This window comes from Ursus maritimus, unplaced genomic scaffold, assembly GCF_017311325.1.
Source record: "Ursus maritimus isolate PB19 unplaced genomic scaffold, ASM1731132v1 scaffold_3, whole genome shotgun sequence".
NCBI classification, from domain to species: domain Eukaryota; kingdom Metazoa; phylum Chordata; class Mammalia; order Carnivora; family Ursidae; genus Ursus; species Ursus maritimus.
The window spans coordinates 45,771,759-45,785,185 of record NW_024425563.1 but is presented as its reverse complement, the minus strand read 5'-3'; the positions used below and the strand labels follow the sequence as shown (position 1 = coordinate 45,785,185).

General features: G+C 46.5%; 1 protein-coding gene and 1 long non-coding RNA gene across 4 annotated transcripts in view; one reads left to right on the top strand and one right to left on the bottom strand.

Annotated features, from left to right (window-relative positions):
• The window catches only part of CHN2 (chimerin 2), a 282,816-nt gene that overhangs the window by 124,777 nt on the left and 144,612 nt on the right, over positions 1–13,427 (top strand). The gene's annotated exons all lie outside the window — the stretch shown is intronic.
• On the bottom strand, positions 2,965–5,567 carry LOC121105823. The gene is made up of 2 exons (XR_005838547.1): positions 5,428–5,567; positions 2,965–4,307 (listed from the first exon to the last, which is right to left on the bottom strand). It is a non-coding gene; the product is annotated as an uncharacterized LOC121105823 (long non-coding RNA).

Sequence of the window (13,427 nt, the reverse complement as noted above, 5' to 3'; positions counted from 1 at the left end):
TATTACAATTAATAAAGGGTTAATGAAGTTGGCCTTTGTGAAACTTGTGTTTGGAATTTAATTTTGGTCCCTAATTGACCTCCAGGAGACAAACTCATGTTCTTGGATGTTGTGTATGTGTGTGTGCCTTTGTGTGTGTATGAAAAACAAAGGAGTCAATTTAATATCTAGGACCTATCATTTAAGTTCTTAGAAACCCCATAATTGCAGGCTTGTGGCATGCATATTATATAAAGAAAAATAGCCTCCCAAACTTTGAGGCCTTGCTTATGCTCAGAATACATCACAAAAGAGTAAAGCGGCGGGGAGTGTTGGTGATGGTGTTACCAGTTTTATTTTTAGAGAAACCAAGAGCTCAGATGAGAGTTTCCTTATGTTGAGTCACTTTAGAAGTGGTATATGGTATAGCATGGCAAGTTCATTACAGATGTGAAATTATGCAGTTCACATCAAGGGTAAATGTTTATTCATTTTCTAAATTTAACCCACCAACATTTAAACTCTGCAATTGGAAGTGAATTTACTGTTTTGGCTTGTGAATTTGAAATTCTCCTTCAACTGCCATGTGGAACAGAGGTATGGACCCTGGAAGGACATCCAAGCTCCCTCCCCACCTTTGGGCAACATATTTGACTCTAAAAAGTGCATCAAAAGACCCTGCAGAAAATAAAGGCTTTAGTCCTATTCAGGTCCTCTTTCAGGGTATTTTAACTTTTCCTTTTAGGGATTTTTCCTTCAGGGTATTCTAACTTTTTCATCTAGGGGATACTAAAAGATCTCTGTCAGGATCCTGGCAAGGGACAGAAGGCACACTGGGCTGCCCGTTGTAGAGAAGCTAATGAAGGGACTCCTTTACAGAGGTGTAGGCAGGCCAAGAGGACCAAGAGATTCTGAAGCCCCCAGGACTTGCCAGCAGGGGGAAGCTCTGAGCACTCCTGGGTCTGAAGGGTTAACCGGAGGAAACTGGTGTTACTGGAGGCTGAGGAGGGGAGCAAGAGCCACAGGAGAGGAGCCCGGACAGTGGGTGGTCGTGGTCATCCTGGAGGACCATATCTGCTGGCTGTAGTGCAGCTCCAGAACAGAGACAGAACTGGAATAAATACCCCAGCCTCTCCCTTCTCCCTTTTTCCCACTTCCTAGCCAAGACTCCCATTAGCTAAACCCAGTTAGAAGCCAGAGGCAGGAGAGTCTAGGCAATGAAGTTGTTAGAACCTAACCTCTCCCCACACATACACACACTGAGAAGACCCTCGGAGACACAGGGACCACTCCTGTCAGAGAGTCCGTTCTTCCCTTCGAAATCGGGCTTGCCAACACAGTGATTTTTCATGGGATCAGCTGAGGGATAGGGAGAGCAAGGGATGGCAGAAAGACAATAAGTGAGGTGTCTCCTTAAGAAACCAGAATTGAGGTAGAAGGTTGGCTTGTGTGGTCTGAAAAAAACTATGAATGGTACAGTATGATTTATATCCATAAAAAGGAGAAAATGAACAAAGAGCCACATGGGGTAATAGTTAGGAATGCTTGCAAGGGAGTGAGGCTCTCCAGGTGTGACCCCAGCTTGGCCTCTTGCCAGCTGGGCTATCTGGGGCAAATTTCTCTCTGAGGGTCTATTTGCATATTTTTAAAGTAGTAATAGCGATCATGCCTACCCCATGTTCTTGGAAGGCTGAGTGAAAAGGTAATTGTAAAGTTCTTGGCCTGGGACACAGCACTCAGGAAATAGAGCTTGCTAGCTGCGAATCCAAATTACAGAGAGGAAAGCTCAGTCTTGGCTTGTGATCCTGGCCCGGAAGTTGTCCTTTCTTGTGCACCAGGAGTCAGAATGTGGGTGAGGAAGGGCATGAGGTATTTGTGTTTATTAAAAGGAAACGTGGGCTGCCATCAGCTGAGAAACACCCACTCTCTCCTCCCACTCTCTCCTCCGTGCTTAGCGCTGAGTGAGGGGTTTGCTTATCTGGTAGGGAAGGAGGGAGCTGGGAAGTAGGGAGCAGAGAAAGTAACTATGGAAGGGTGCGTGCCAGGTTCCTACCTGGTAAGGGCTGGGCCCGGGGTGTGCAGAGCAACACCAGAACTGGGCAAGTCCACCCAGGCTGTGTGTCCACATTCCTCACTGCCTTCCCCCACCGGGTCCCGACCCACTCTGTTCTGAGCCCACGGCCTCCGTAGCTTCATGTTGGGGCTGCTGTTGAAAGGAGTCCCAGGGCCCTGCTCAGAATCTTTTTCTGAGAAAATGACCACACTTGGGAGAAGAGGTGACAGGGTCAGTGGGAGAGAAACAAGCAGCTAAGAGCAGAGCAAGAAGAAATTGGAGCCTCTTGGGAAAAAAGAAAGCAATAGAAGAATCTAAAGATGGAATTGGGTCCTCTAAGCGAGCTGGCTTTCCATTATATTTGCAGTTTTTAAAATAAAAACTGGAAGCAAGTTGGACGAACATAACGGCACTAGCTGATTTGGGAATTAGGAGCAGAATTTTGCTCTAAATTTATGAAACCATGGCACAGTTTCATACTGAACGTGTTTATTCCTACCACTAGCATTTTCCTGGCTGATTTCTTCTCCAGCCCTAGACTTCTTTCTGATTTTCCAATTTATACCCTCCTCCCCCACTCTCCCCAACCCACCTGCAAGCCAGCGGGGCAGAGGCAGTGCCTTTGTAGCAGAAATCTCTGGATTTTCAGCAGTAATGGATAAGAGTCGAGGATGAGATGAGCGTGTGTGAGCTAGTGAGAAAGGACTCGATGATGATGTGCTCTGGGGCTGGCAGTCCTTGACATTTTGAAGATTACCTGGCCTTTGACAATCAGTAGATTTGACCACCCTGCTCTAAGATTCAAACATGTCTAAAAAGCCTTACGATAAATACGCTCGATCTTATAATGACTATTTCACCATACAAGGTGAGAGTAGAAAAGTCCGACGGATCGAGTTATGGCAGTTTGACATCACAAAGCTACAATGGTGAAGAGTTAGGAACATTCTTCTTGTAATTTATTGGGAAAGAAATGGTTTTAGAAAATGTCCATCGGATTTCATGCTTGTCACATATCTGTCTCTTAGAGTAAAGATTAAGGTCAAAGGACTAGAGCGGAGTGAGAAAGTCAAATGCAGAAATATGCCTCTGTGTGGATCCAGGAAGCCCATGCGTGGGGGGAGCTGTATATATACCGTTTGTATTGTGTTTAAAAGGCAGTATTGACACCTTGCATCACTTATTATGTATGAGAGATAAGTTATCTTAATCAGGGGACACCTTTTTAGCATACTATGAGTGTACTAACTTTGAAAATATTGGTGATATTAAATGCATTTAGAAAGGTAGCTAAAATTCCATAGTAAAAATCTCAGTGGTGGTCAGGATCAGAGTATACCTTCTTTCCTCAATTATCTATTCAGTGCAGTGGTGCTCGCAGGAGTGGAACAATGGAGCCGCTCCAGCGTTCTCTGTCACTATGGTGGCACATGAGGAAAGCCTATTACAATGTAACAGATGAATTCTGAAAATAGAACCAATTCCTAAGAAGCCAAAGGTTGCATATGAAAAACCTACCAACAGCTCCTGCTGAAGGCTGAGCCTCTTGACCTAGCGAATTATTACTAGCTTGGAATTAAGCGGTCTGTTAGCACGCAGAGGAACACCCGCTTCCTGCCGGAGGATACGAATCCCTGGACATGGGAAGCTCCCACCAACTGCTTAGACCCAGACACTGGAGATAAAGGATCTTTCACTGCGTTAATTAGCGGCTCCAAATCTAGTCATTTCTGGCTGATTTCTTTGCTTTTTCCTTCTCCAGTTTTTGAGTTCTGACAGCCACATCCTAGCAGCACTAGTTAGTGGTCTGGATCAGACGCAGGTAAGGCACTCTACAAATCCTGGCTGGGAAGGAGACTTCCAATGTGTTCAATTGTTGTTTTCCTTTATAATCCCGTCAGCCAGCTTGTGACAAGTCACGTGGACACTGTGAACAGTGGAGATGATTTGCCTTGCTTGAACCTTGCACTGAAAATGCAGTCCAAATGGCTGGAATAGCTGTCCTTAAGGAGAATTCTGATTTTTTTTTTCCTCTACTCTGATAGTGGCCACTCCGGCAATCAAACAAGCATGAACCGAGCACCTGGTGTGTACAAAGCTCTGCTTTGAGAGGCGTTAAAGAGATAAAGCTGCAGGGGGGCACTGGGGTTTGGGAGACACGAGGGTGACTTTCCACTGGGACTCACACCTCAGTTTCCTTCCACCGAAAACCAGAGGACGCTCACTTGGAGTAATGATGGTGGGGGTTCTGCCATGAGCAGCGAGAGTGCTAGACCTAGAAGAAAAGGAGAGACAGATTGTCTTTGAAGAATCTTCCTATAACCCTTTCCTTGCCCCTTAACAGATTGCAAGCAGCCTTTCCATTCAAAGTCTGCCAGTCCCTCTTGTATTTGCCTATGCATTACAGGCCGGGAAGGATGGCTTTTGTTAAGGCACACACTCCCTGTGGAAATGATTAACTAGCCTTTGTGAGAAAACATTGTTTTGTCAGAAACAGTCACCATGTAAGCCAAGAAGTCTCCTTCCTTCTCAGGATGCCTGAAGTGAAACCAGTATCCCAGTTGTTCCCTTTTACCTCTACCTTCCTCGCCTTCCCCACCACGCAGAGTCTAGCAAACTCCTACTCATCCTTCACCACCCAGCTCCAACATGGTCTTCCCTGTGAAGTCCTCATCACCTTCACTCCCTGCTGCCAAGGGCCTGGCTCTTCCTTTAGGCGCCCTTGGCACTTGCACACACCCTTCCTCTAGGCACCATTCCATTCTCTTCCCTCTAGAAGTGGGGGCTGCTTGAGGGAAAGAAATTTGTCTTACTCATCTGTGTGTACCTAGCACCTGAGCTCAGGAACAGAGTGCCAGGTAAATGTGTGTTGTATGGACACATTAGGGGATTGACAAATGATCTTTTATAAAGGCACAGGTGTGTAAATAGACGATTCCTCCTTAGGACCATGCCGCTGAAAATAGATAAACAGAGGTGGCAAGTACAGACAGCCCCAGACAGGAGGATAATATTAAGGAAAGATTTGTTTTAATATTTGGTTTCTGATTCTGGTAGTAGAAGCAGGAACTTTCACATACTGTGATCAGGAAGACAAACGTGCCGCTGTGCAAACAGCGGGAGGATATGACTCTCCCGCCAGCACGTGGTCCAGCTGTCCCAAGTGCTATGAAGACAAGCAAGGCTAAGATAACAGCGGGGGACAGGAAGGAGGGGGTCTATTCTTCTTGCTCTGTTATGTAATGTAAACACTTTCTCCTTCAGAAATCCTTGGGACCGCTGCTTGTTTGTCTTACTCTTAACCCTTTCACCGTAGACCCGCCCGTGCGCGCCCCGCCCCAGCGGTGGCAGGAAGGCTTTCTTCCTGCGCACATTGGCTCGGGCACTTGGCTTACCCGTGGTAAATGCACGCGAGTGCAGAGTCTAACGTCGGCCTGTAAATTAGCACCTTGCAGGTCAGGAAGGACTGGTTCGATGGTGGAGGGTTCGCTCTTGTTTCTCCTTCCTGCGTGCTGCGCTCGCACTTCCTGCGCTGTTGTTGCTTTGTGGTGTGGCTGTTGAGATGGCTGAAGTGTTGCGTGCGTGTGTGTGTGTGTGTGTGTGTGTGTGTGTGTGATCTTAGAAATAGTTTCTCTATAAGACGTTACTTTTAAAGCAAGTGATAAGAAACCACAGAGCACTGAAACCCAGGAGAAAAGCAAAACTTGAGGTTCTGGTTCTCAGGAGGCTTCAAGCATCAGTCAGGCAGCTGCAGCCCCGCTAAACTGCCGTACTGGGCCTCCTCTGTTTTTGCCTGGCTGACAGGAATAGGTAGGGTTTACACTGGTTATGCACGAAAGCAGAATTAATGTAATCTTAGACCTAAGGAAGCAGGTTTAACACTGTGAAGCGAATGTATTTAATTCTTGCGGTAAAATACGACAGGTCGGCCTTCCCAAGATGACCATTGTATTCTTTTTATGGGGTACAGATAAGTTGACCAACTTTGGGCAAGGTACGGTCCTCCTTGGTCCTTAGATTCCATATCTGTAAAATGGGATAATAACACCCACCTTGCAGTGCAGTTTGGAAATCCTGTGTTATAGTATTTCTGAAGGCCCACGATGTAGCAGGGCTCAGTAGGAGAAGCGGGATTCTGTAATGGAAAAAGCATGGTTTTCAGAGTTGAACAGACCTAGGTGTGAATACTCAGTTCTACTACCTGTTAGCCCTGCGACTCTGGGCATCCTCGCTATTGCTCAGTTTTACTCACCAATACGATAGGACTTATAATACCTACTTTACAAGCTTGTTATGAATATTAAATAAGACCACACATGAAATGCCCAAGAACATAGCTTAAAGAAAGCCTGTCAATAGCACTTAAGTATCTATATCTGTATTTATGATACATCCCCAGAATTATCTCTCAGAAAGGAGGGTGTCATCTGAAATTTTATTTTATACCAAATCTCTCCTGTTATAAGGTTTCCCTCCCAACTCCTTTATTTTGAACACCCAACTACTTTCTGGAAAAGACACAACAGACCTTAAATTACCATAATCAATGATAGTTTTACCCCCTTATAGAGGTCACTTAATGAAATCCTTTTTAAAAAGGAGGCTAAGAAATTTGCCCCAGATATAGTCACAATTACAAATGTTAAATGTAATTGTACATAAACCTTTTAAAAGGTTTTTCTTTTTCTTTGTAATCCCAAGACATAAAAGGGTATACAGTGAAAACCAGATCTCCCTGCCCCTCCTGACCCTCAGTGCCCAGCTCTCTTCCTGGGACAGTTTATTTCTTCCAGAGGAGGCTTGTGCCGTGCCCCCACTGTGCTGGCTTTCAAAGGTAACATCTCAGAGAGATTTCCATATCCGCCACCTCATTCCTGTTAGCACCTTCCTATTTTTCCATCCACAGACTTTTTAAAGATCACTTTAAAAAGCAGTGGGTGTGTTGTGGAGACCACCTGCGGGATGAATGAAAAGCCAGCTAGCTGCTCGCATGTCATGTGGACATGTGGATGGGCTGAGAAGCCGGCCAGGGGCAGCATCGTACATGGACTTTTGTGGTTTTTACTCTGAAAAGGCTAATGAAAAAACAGTATGATGTGCTTTGGGAAAAAATGTCTTAAGTGACTCAAGAAGTGCCAAATACACACGTGGAAAATTTAAATTGTTTTTCCATAAAATGCAAATTGATGAAAGCAGTATCTCTAAATTGGTGGATTATGTTGTACCTGATTTTAAATATGCATGTATAATGAAATGAATGAATTAAATATTACAAGTAGACCCCTGATAATTTCATTGATATCTCTTTAAATGTAAATATTCCAAAACTTTTGGGGGGATCTTCCCATTAGGAAAATGGAGGCTGCCTTCTGCTGCAGGTTGCTTAAGGCCCATTATTTAGCAGTCCTAGTCTAAACAAGCAGAAATAAAAACAGGCATGGGCTAAAATGTCACCTCTGTTACTAAGGGCCAGCAGGAGGCTTGTTAGCTAGTGGACTTGCTCACCACTGAACCCCAGCATTAAGCGGGCTTACCTGTCCCCAGGTACTGCAGAGCCAGACCACCAGCAAGGCAGCCGTCCACCTCCAGGGTAGTGCTCCCAAGGGCTGGCGCAAAGCCAAGAGACAAATCGCTTCCATCTCCCCAGGACGCAATACAGGTCCAGATAGAGGCCAGGAATTTATCTACTGAGGGGCCTTCCCAGGGTGGGAGTGGAGAAGGAGCCTCCCCCACTGATGCGGTGTATTGGGGCATAAAGCAGATACTCCTGTAGGCTAATCCTCACCGCTTATACAAGGCAAGTAGATTGCTCCACGGCATGTGAAGGGTCCTCTTCCTTCCTCAGGGCAGGAAGGATGTCTTCACCAGAACTCTTGGCATCAGCATGCCTCTTTTGACCTCCAGGTCAACTGAACAGCTCTGATCAGAGAAGCCAGGGGTGGCAAGAGCACAGCTGCCTCGTGACTGAGAATGTAGGGAGCCCTGGAGCTGTCTACCAGGAGGGCTTGCAGAGGGCTTTCTAGCCCAATGTCTGTCCTTTCAGATGAGAGAACTAAGACCTATCTGGGAGGAGGAGAGGGGAGCAGCTACACATCACCCAGGAAATGGAGAGTGCTGGGGTTTCCTCTATTATAACACTTCCCAAAGTATATTTTAATGACTTGTTTAATGTTTGCCTTCAATGCTGGACTGAAGGCACCCTGTTCTTGAGGCTCCCAGGCCCTTGCTCGCAGCGCCATCTTTGTCATGCAACACCGCGCTGGCATGTAAGTGCTGAGAGGATGAATGGACAGAAGGGTGGGTGGATAGTTGGCGAATGTGTGGAGAGATGAGTCAGGAAAATTGTAAAGATTGGAGATAACGTAGAACCCACCTGAGAATCTGGAATGTACCAGATACTTGAAGAGTCCTTGCCAGGTTTGGTAGAAGACCGCTCTTCCTCTGCTGTCTCTGCACTAGGACTTCCTCTGTTTGACTCTGGGTATAATATGGCCAAGAAATCTTTCTTTCCTAGTCAGTAGTAACATTCATTGCCAGGACCATGATGTATGAGCTGCTTTCATGAGAATTTAGTCTATCACTGCTACAACCACACAAATGCCCACAGTGAGTTCGAAAAAGATCGTATTCAACAGGAGAAGAAAGTGGCTCCTCTAAATAGTAGGAGTAGGGCTGGCTGGAAGCACAGCTAACTTGTCTTCTCTAAGGAAGAAGACACACCTTCTTCAGGAAGGAGATGAATATAAGAATAATTGTCAAGAAATGACTGCGTGTAATAATCCCTTTTCCCTGTCCATTTCAACAGCACTTTTCGGCCTGACCTTGTTATGTAATGTGCCACTTTTCTACCTTGTGCCATGGTCTCATGCGCATGTGGCCAGGAGCTGGACGCCCAGCAGGCAGACACTTTGTGCTTGTTGAATGAATGAATGAGGTGATGGCTTTATTTCATCTCCTAACTGATTCCTTGTTGTTAGATTCTGCATCTTGCCTTTATATCTACACCAGGGTCTAGTGCAGTGTTTTGTGCCAAGTGGGCTGTAAGCTCTAGGTAAATATTTGTTGGATGAATAAATGAATGCCCAAAAGGGTTTCTGGAGGAATGCCAAGAAGACATTCCTCTGATGAAAAGAATTTGTAAAGAGGCAGGCAGATGCTGGAAGGGAGAATGTGGGGGTGGGGGCTGTTGGAGGAGAGACAGGCCTCTAGGCTGAATGGAGGTAGTGGGTGTGCGGTGGTCTCTAAAGAAACAGCAGAGGAGGAATGATAGAGGAGGAAATTACCCACTAGAAAAAGCAGCTCCATCATGCCGAGAGGAACATGCATTTTGCAGAAACTTCAGGCAAGGAAGTAGGGAGAGGGCCCCGGGGGAGAGGGCTATATGGGATAAGCAAGTGGTTTGGCAAGAGGAAAATGACAATGATATCCAGTCATATTCAAATGACAGCTCCTGTGTCTTTTACTTTCCCCAGCCCTCGGCCCACTCCTTACTGGAGAGAGCTGTTCGCCTCCGTATCATGGCCATCCCTCCCAGAAGAGCTGTTCACACTCACGAGTTCTATTTAACAACTTTCACTCACTTACCCCATCTCACCCACCCAACTGCATTCCAGCGTCATCAAAACCCCCCTTGTTGCTGAAGCAGTGGGCCCTCATGCTTATCTCGCTCAAACAGCTTCTCACACGACTGGCCACTTCTCCCTTTCTAAATGTCTCTGGCCTTGCCTTTCATGTCAGCCCATCTCGTGGCTTCTCCCTTATCTCTCTGGTCTCTGGTCATTCCCCTCTTCCTCTCATCCTTTAACTGTTGGTGCTCTGTGGGAGTTCTGCCGAAGGCCTTCTGCCCTCACTCTGAATGCTCATCCGAGGTCATGTCGTCAACCTCAGTGGCTACAGCAGCCGTCTGTGTGTTGGGGCTTCTGTTTCTAGATCCCCAGCCCACTTCTCTCTTCTGAACTCCAAGCCTCCTAGATATGTTCACTTGGCTGTCCCATGGGTGTCTCTTTCCAACAGGGAAAAGCCAAGTGCATCGCCATCTGCCAGGCCTGCTTCTTCTCTGGTCTGCCCTGTTTCTGTGAATGGCAGCACTATCCATCCAGTTGCTTATGCCAAAACCATTTGTCTTCTGCTCACGCCCAGTGTGATTTTATCTTCTTTCCTTCTCTGTCCACATCTGGTTCCTCACTAAGTCCTGTGGATCCTACCTTCTCAACGCCTTTTGAATCCACCTCATTTTCTCCACCTCCACTGTCACCACTTGAGTTCAGATCACTAGTGTCACCTGCCCAGGTAGCTGCCCACTTCCTTCATTTTCCCCCTTATCTTCCCTTCCTTCCATCTTCTCTTCCTCCAGTCCTGTTTCACACTGCAACTGGAGTGACCTTCTGAAAGTACAAACTGGATGCCGTGTCCTCTCTGCTTATATTTCCCTTTCCCTCTAGAACAAAAGTAAGCCCTTAACATGGTTTTAAAAGCCCTTAATTATCTTTCCCCTACTTATCTCTGTAGTTCCTAGCTACTCTGAAACCTATTCATACACACAGACACACACAGACACACACCCACCCCGTAGTCCCGTGTTTCAGTCAGCAGGCTGAACCACTTCTCCTGTCAGTGCCATGTTCTGTTTGCCTCTGGTCCTTCCAGGCCATACCTTGGTCTGTGAGTCATACTCCATGAGCCCATCTGTCCACGACGACACTCCTTACCATTGGCTACTATAGTAGATGTCTGGATGATAAAGCATCTCTTTGACTAGGTGTAACATGCTATGGTACCAACAGGTAGTTATGCTTCTCTCAGTCTTTGGAGCCTATAATCCTTGATGTTAGACCCTACTCCCCTGGGACTGCTCTTGAAGAAGCACCAGACAGGGATGGTGCTCAAGGCCAGAGATATTGGCCAAGGCATGGGAAGGGCCTAACTGCCCTAGCCCCACTCAGCCTTCCAAAGATTGGGAACTTTGCCATAGACACCCCTCCTATATGCCCTCTTGCTGTACGATTGCCTCTTTATTTGTTTGTATCCCTTAACAGAATGTGAGTTTTGAGTCTGTGAACAATGTCTGTCTTTCACTCATCCACTCTTTATTGAACATCTATATACCCTGGGATACAACATTTACAACTGTTGTGCTGTCTATGCCCAGCCAGGGATGAGTTGGGGCTGAACCCAGCCTGGACTCCCATCACCAGTCCCTGTGCTCTGTCTCAGGACTCTGCCTCCCAGAGGAAGCATCTTTCTCACACAAAGGTGCTGTCTAATTGCCAAGCCATTGCCAAGCCTGCTTGAAAAGGATGCCCTTTTCTAATTTACAAAAGGTACTCGATAGGCTAATGGTGACCCAGGCATCAGAGAACAAGATAAATGAGCCTCTTGCTCTCATAGTGCTGTCTAAACAAAGAAATAAATAAGCACATAGTAAAAATAGTTCAGATGGTAAAAAGACTCTGCAAAGAATTAGAGGCTATCTGAAAGACAGCTTTAGATAAGATGGTCCAGGAAGACATCTCTTAGGAGCCAGAACATTTAAGCTGAGATCCAGATGATAATGAGGCCAGCCATATGGAAACCAGAGGGAAGAAACTGTGTGAGATTTCTAAGACTGCATTGGTCTTGATGGATTCAAGGATGGAAAGAAAGGCCAGAGTGCCTGAGGTATAGTGAGCAAGAGGAGAGAGAAACGCGTGGCCAGGGAGAGGCGGCCAGGGACCAGATCTTGCAGAGCTCTGTAAGCCCACTTGCCTTATTCACAGAGGTGTCCCCAGGGTCTGGCTCATTGTATGTATCCAGTAAATACCTGTTGACTGGAAGAAGCTCGTCATGCTCCTCATACCGAACACGTGACCCAGAACTGAGGCTCCGTGTGGTCCCAGTGCCCTCTAGTGACCACAAACTCCAGCCCTAGGCCCTCAGTAGCTTCATCGTCTTCAGAAAAATCTCAGCCTAGCCTTGTCCTTGGGGCCCAGCCAAGTTTCTGGAATTCGTCTTATTAACTTACTACTTTCTGTTAGTTTCTGGAATTTGTCTCATTAATTATTCTCTGCAAGTAGGACTCAATCGGTTACAAAATCCCTGACATACTATCCACAGTGAGATGCACGCCAGATCTTGATTCTTTACCCAAGCAGCAGTTTTCAAAGAGAATACATGGATGTCTAATTTCTCGGGGGAATGCAGGGAGCCTGTATAGGTGGCAAGCGTTAGAACACGTTTTTGTATTCCCTAGGCAGCATGACAACGAGAAAGCTCTCTAGCAGCCTCCACATCTCCAGATGTTACAGCAGTTAGGACCATCTCCAGGTCATCGTGTGGCTCAGGTGTGGCCCTGTTGGGCCGGAATGGCCTGACAAGACCACAGCCACAGGCGGCACACTCTGGCTCTCACATAACTTCTCAGGACCCGAGCTTGGGCATGGTGTGCGTGTCAGGGGCATATGGCAGCATGTGCACGAACATGACGTCCTGCTCGTGCTGTCATTGTTCAGGTTCATTGGATCCCAACCCATTCTGGGCCCATTCAGCTAATCACCCAACACATTTTGAACTGTGATCTCATCAGGAGGCTGTCCCATGTCTGATTGAAAGCCCTGTTTTCCACCCAACTTCCCTGGAAGCAGCTCACTACCTGCAGCCTGTTTGCAAATGTGTGCATCAAGAAATCAAAAGTGACAGCAGAGACCTGGCTCTACTGGGAGAGGGGATGGCAGGAGGAGGGAGCCAATCCTTTCACCCTCTATTTCCAAAGCCTGCCTCCCCACCCCCCACCCCCTGGCCCCATGCAATAATTTATGCAGCTTTGCTTGAAGTATCCTTAAGGATGGGTCCTCTCCAACATTCCTGGGAGATATTCTCTAAATTGATTAATCTTTCACTGCTCGCACTTTCCAGAGGCCCCATGTGTGTTTTTCTGTTGATCTAGTCACACGCCACTGAGCGAGCCGAAGGAATCTGGCTCTCCTTGAGGTTTACAGGTGTTTCCTCCTTAGTTGTCACTTACTGGCGTGTAGCACATGGCGTTCTCTAAATTTCCTCCATTAATCAGTCCCCGAATTCCTTTACACTTGCTCCTCAGGTGATTCCATCAAGTCAACATATTTCTGGAGCTGAAAATGCCTGGAAGAATAGAGCCTTCCAGCTGTAGCTACCAAAATGAATGGGATTAATGTGTTTCCACCTCACTCCGTGGCCATTTGTTTCCACAGGTTCACTCCCAGGAATGTTCTGTGCTCCCCTTTGCGTCCTTGCAAATGCACACTTAGGCTTATCTGTGTATTTTCTAACTAAGTCTTAAATGCACAAAAATTAAAACGTGTATTGACAATAGCCAGTGTTGGTGATGGCGTGGGAATACGGGCATTCGTTCACGTTGTCGAGAGTTCCAACTGATACAACT